Raw genomic sequence first — 6,250 nt, forward strand, 5'->3', positions numbered from 1 at the left:
CTCCGACGACGAAGATTCACGACTGGCTGCGTCCCCACGCGTGAATCGATCGGACGTTTCTATCGTCTCAACTTTGCTGTCATATTCCATTATCGCCTTCCCCATTCTTCCAAGTATTAAAGCAGCCTTCGTGCAATTTCCCGCCAAGTTGAAGTTTCACGAGTCTGAATCATGAGTGTCTTATTCATACTGGACTCGACGAAACGCGAGGACTCGCGAATCGATTAAACCGAGCATTCGAGGAAGAATAAACGAAGCGTTTTATATCGTCTCTACGAGCAATATCGTACAGTTTAACATTCTAATACTCCCATGGGAAAACATTTCCCTACGAAAAGAAAGCTTGTCGATTCCACTTTTTCCCCTATTCGTGTACGGAACGCGTGCAGAAACGTGGAATTCTAATACTCCCATAGGAAAACATTTCCCTACGAAAAGAAAGCTTGTCGATTCCACTTTTTCCCCTATTCGTGTACGGATCACCGGCGTTCATTAAGCGCGAAAAATCCGAACGCTGCAAAAACGGTCAGAGTCTTCGTCTTTCCTAGGTGATTTCCGTGAACGAACCGATTGCCAAAAACTCGCAAGGATCTCTGGAACAACCGACAGAACGAACGCGTTGCATTGGATTGCATTAGATTGCATTCGATCGCATTCAATTTCCCAGTAAATTCGCCTCTTTTTCCGCTCGAAGGGGACGAGCAAAATGCTCGCCAGCGCGTCGCTTCATTTTCCACCTGATCCCGCTCCGCTTTCACCCCGTGCACCCCTATTTTCCCCGCCATCTCCCGACGATCACCGAATTGTTCCAACGCGATTGCCAGCGGTCGCCTTTTAATTCCATATCGCGGCCAAATCATTCGTCATTACCCGACGGCGGGATGCTCTGCCGCGCGAGAGATTGAGCGAGATTTCGCGCGATTTCGCGCAATTTCGCGCAATCGGTGGCTGGAACTACACTGCGGCGAGAAACACTTCGGGGACACGTAACGCAGCCGGCGACAACGATATGACGCGCGCTTATGACGCCCGCTGGTAACATGTGGCACTGTTTGACTGATGTCCGCAAATCACTATTTCGGTGCATCAGATACACGTGCACGGATCCCACGGTGAAATAGCCGGCTATTAGGACTGGGTCGAGCCGATCGGCCATTCTCCTTTCGTTCCACTCTCGTTTGCACGAAAATTGCCGCTCGATTGGCCGCGATGCAGCTACGAGGCCTCGACACGCTCGCGTCCTCGCCGATTTCATCCCCCGTGCATGGCCGTCATCTCGCGTTGTTCCCAGAGTTATTAGGGGTCATGCTGCAGCCACAGTTATTAAATTTTCTTGGTACAGCTTGCAACTCGAATTCGAACGAGTCGCTCGTCGATTAAATAATAGCGACAGGGGGGAAACCGTTTTGAGAAATTTGGCAATAACTGCGAAGCTATGGGAAACGAGAATTGTTCAACCAGGGCCATCCGTTACCTATTCCCAGGTTTAATTAATTAATCGTGGAAACGAAGATATTTAAGCACTAGTATAATATTGGAATTATGCGATCAAGGTGGAGGGTGGTGTTAATGAAGTACCGAAAACCGAAATCGCTACTAGCAAATCACTGACAAGACTGTATTCTCTTCGAGACTTTACTCTCGACTATACAACTGACAACTTTTTGTAACTGTCTCTGACGACTTGATAGCAATCTCAATAACTATGGAAATTTACTATAAAACCGATTCAACAACAGCTATGTCCCTAACGGTGGAACTATCTCACGACTTGACAACTATCTCTAAGAACTATCTCCGAGACCCTAGACTATCTCTGTAACTGTCTTACTAACTTAACAACTATGTCACTGAACTCTATCTTCCAGAACGGGTCTTATTAAAGCACATCCAGAAGACAAGCGCCTCCCCCAAAAGAGGAGAAACTCCCTCCATATTAAGGTTAGAGGTGAAGGAGACTCCTCCTTCTGGGTTCGGTCCTCCGAAGGGTCACCTTTACGGGGTACGAAAGTCGGGGATTACGCGAAACCACCTCACGCGGCCTAGTCCCGACATCCTACGGCCCACCTAACAGCCAGTTTAAAAGCCTAAAAGCCTAAATTAGGCTTTCGAATGAAGCCTCGTGTCCGGTGACCCCAGGCAATATAGAAGTCTAAATAGAATGCACAATAAGCAAGCAAACACCGTGTCACGAATTGCTCAGTATTTAGGATTTGGTTAGTAAAAGACCATAACGGGTCTTTTGGTGCTTAATTCTACGTCTATGTCCCAAAAAATATCCTACGTTAATTTACTTTTGCTGATGGAAAATCTAATATTTATCGTGAGAAGCAAAGACTAGCTTCGCGATATACGAATGGAATATTCTAGGATAACCGTGTTCTTTCCCGAAGGAACGGGAATTTTAGAGGAGACTCGTGGATGGATCGACAGTCGTGTTGATCTTTCGATTCGGTTCAAGTCGACTCCCTCCAGGACGGGATTATGGGAAGATACAGCGTACCCGTGTATTTGTCAGAAGTCTCTCGATCTTCTGGGCCGGTCTGACGGGCTGAAAAAGGGATCCAATAATTTTTCCCCAGACCGCGCAGGCATCCCGGGCAGATTCTAAGTGACTGTATGCTTGAATGAACGCGGCCGATTAAACGTCCCGGCCTCGTAATAATTTCACCGTCGCGGCCAGACGCTGGATGGCGGGCTAAACGTTTTCGGTATTTTATATAGGCACGTGATATAATACCGCGACGCTGTCACTCGAATCGGTTTATTACTTCCCGTTATTCCCCGGAATAATAAAAGCCAACGATGGCGTCATTCGTGCGCGTGCGAGGGTAGTTAACGATCCGCCAAAAATATAAATACACGGGCGCGATACAGTCGCAGGAGTGAAATACGCGCGATCATACAGCGTTGCGTAAATTCTGCGAACTTATCGGCCGTGAAATATCTTTGTATATCCGAACGATTGATTCCGCGTTAAACCTTTCGTTCGTACGATAACCTCGTGTCGAAATCACGAGAATTTTCGCAGCGATAGATAGAATTCCGCTAACAGCTGCAGCTGTAAAACTTTCGTTACTTATTCCCACGATACATCACCGAAAGCCTGACACCTCGATACGGCCCAAGTCCTGCTGGGAAACCCGATCTGACCGTCGTGAAATACTCGTAAAGCGAACTCATCGGAGGCCGTATCGTTCCTTAAAAGGACCATTTTATACGGTCACACGTAAACGGGAAGTATCATGCGTAAAAGTGGCCCTTTACGGGCCCAGCCGTCCTGTTCGGGATCAACCCGGTTAAATTGCCAAGGACGAACGACCACGTGCATTGTCCCGTGCCCGTGTCGAAGCTCCTGGATTTTATAGTTCCAGGTGATATCGCGAGATACAGCTTCTTATTTTTATCGAACAGACGGTGCTGAGAGGGTGAAGCAATTTCCTATTAAAAGCTACGAGCGTAACATGCAAGGGACAACGTCTGTCTGGGGTGTTCGGTTTTAGACACTCGGGGAAAATACGCTCGACCCTTTCAACAACTTACCCTTATCGCCCTCCAATCCTCGCGGTCTGTAAGCAGCTCTTTTACAGTCGTTCGATCAAGAATTATATTACGAACATGCTCGAATTTTCACGCTTGAATTTTAATTCTTCATTCGTGAAATTTCCACCGCTACAGTTGGGCTTTGATCCACCTGTGCACCAGGTGAGGTTCATTCTCGTGGAATTATAAGAGTTGGAAACGGCAACGGTGTTGTTCCGCGCTCGTATAAACGCACCCCCGTGAATAACAACCCCCGCAATGGGATTAAGTTACTGCGTGGCTCGCATTGTTCCGAATAACGCGCGAGGTTAATTGCGATTCGCGTAACCACCGGGCAAGATCGTAAGACGCGATACCAACGATAATTACGTTCCTCGTTATATCCCAGGGTCGTAATTGAATTCGAGATAGCATCGGCCGTGCAGGACCATTCTTCTCGACGTCGAATCGATTCCACCCTCGGACGCGTACCACATCTCGACCTACACTTGGACCAGCTGGTTCGTCCCTTGCCCTCGACGCGTTAAAAATAAATTAAAACCGATCCTGACGGAACGAAAGCCTCGTTACTTATACAGCACGTCCCCCCCGGTCGCTTGATACTCTGTAAAATTTATCCCCGGTGTTCCCTTACCTCGTCCCCGGCGCGGGTTCTTTGACTTTGGAATTTTTGAAACGCGATCGAAGAAAAGTAGCCAGACCGAGATAAAATATGAACGTCGGACGAGGTCGATTTATCTTCTACCCGTTCGCTAACACCTACCCTTTCTTCTCCGCCAATATTCCCGTTCTTATTCCAGCGTACGTACACGGTCCCACGGTTTTATTATGATCGTTCCTCGGCATCGATTCAGCTTTATTCGACACGGGATCGGTTCCTTCCACCTCTTCGTCGCTGATAGATTCTCCGCTGGAACTCGTGTCTCTCATCCGCCTGCTCGCGTACTTTAATGCATTAAAAATGGGCAGTGTCTGTCCGTCGGCTTAACCAACCGGCAAGATCCACGGACAAAGGCTGGATACGCTGAAAGCAGCATCCTAACTGCGATCCTCGCAAAAATTTATGTTCCACCATTCGCGTCTCGACTACTCTCTTCGTCTTCTCTTCGCCGCGGGGACGAATGGCGATCGTATCGCGTTTACGCACGCAATCACGCTAAGTGGATGCTGTTTTCGAAAATCTTCTCGATCCTTTCCATCCCGTCGATTCGTCCCTTTCCTCGGAATGGAGCGGTCTTAATTGAAAATTATCGGGTACGAGGGTAAGGCGAACTTCTTTTGTCAGTCGAGGAACAAAGAGGGCGTCGGGACGAAACGAGATACCGTCGCGATTTACAGCCAAGAAAGCGTGTCCCTTTATTCCCTGTACCGAAACGCGCGGATCTCTCGACTGTCGCGCGAAAATTTCTCGCGTTACAATTAATTTCTTTCGCCACCCACCTCTTTTCAACCCTCCGCCGGGTTACGCGACTACGCACACGGGGCCCCTGCACGGCCACTGTAAATTACCGCGATTACGTCCCACGCTTGATAAATAATTAGCAACTCCTTTTACCCCTGCGAGTGGCTCGCTCTGCCACGGAGGAACCGCTGGAAGCTCGGTGGACGTAAGTTGGCGTCCTCGAAGCACGCGACAAAGCGTCCACAGCATCGGGGATTAATTAAAGGGAATACGAGAGGAGGAATTTTATCGCGATTTTCCGTCACTTTTTCTAGTTACCTCGTCGAGAATTTATTCGCCAGTGAATCGTACGCGATTTTCCATTCGGCTTCGTTTTTTTAACGCATGCACGTGTGCACGGTGTTCCGGTTCTATACGTATATACGCGTTTTTTTCCTACCCCGTGCTCGTTCGATTACAATGTTACCACGGGGTCATTGTTTTCTCACTCCGACGGACTGTGCGACTGGAAAATATTTCTTTTCGAACCGTTCTCACGCATAGATATCGTTAAATGTTTGCTTTTCATTTATTGAGCGAATTAACGCGACTGCGTGCATCGAAAACAGCAAACAGCGCTGCGTGTTTATTCGTATCAACTGAATATGCGCAAATGTTTAGATATAATAATGATTTATTAATTCCGCCCGTGCAGCGCGATTTTTCCTTGTCCGCTATTAGTCCCGCTGCTGGCGTTGATGAATCGATTCGGGTATCGATACCTCCATCCGAGCAGGATCGATATCTCCATCGCGAGTTTCGCGCTGTTTTCTACCTCGCTATCGGTTTTTATTTTTTTATTTTTTCATTTATTATTATTTTTCCACTTTCCTGTTTAATTTCGCGTATCTGATGCATTGAATAATTAAGAGGATCGCGTCGTAGATAAATCGCGAGTGTCACGCTATATTTCTGCGAATCACGAACCCGAATCTATCCATTTTACCCAATGTCGTTCTTCTTGCTCAGCTTTCCGGTTGTTTGTTCTAACGATAATCGATCACCACGGAACACATCGCGCTAATAAACCGGAAACTTCTTCCCGATCAGTCGTTACCTCAATTTCAACCGTTCCAGTTCGCGTTTTGTCTTTCATCGTTATGGCGGAAGATGGATCGTAACGTGGCACGGCGAAGGTGTAGCTGCACCGAGGTGCCAGCGGAATTTAAGACAATTTTCCGCTGAAAAAAAGGATTTTAGGTAATACCCTGAGCTCGTTATCTCTGTCCCGAAGCTTTGCACGCGTATAAATCGCGACGAACGTAT

The sequence above is a fragment of the Eufriesea mexicana genome, unplaced genomic scaffold (assembly GCF_001483705.2).
Source record: "Eufriesea mexicana isolate 0111107269 unplaced genomic scaffold, ASM148370v2 scaffold3927, whole genome shotgun sequence".
In the NCBI taxonomy this organism is placed as follows: domain Eukaryota; kingdom Metazoa; phylum Arthropoda; class Insecta; order Hymenoptera; family Apidae; genus Eufriesea; species Eufriesea mexicana.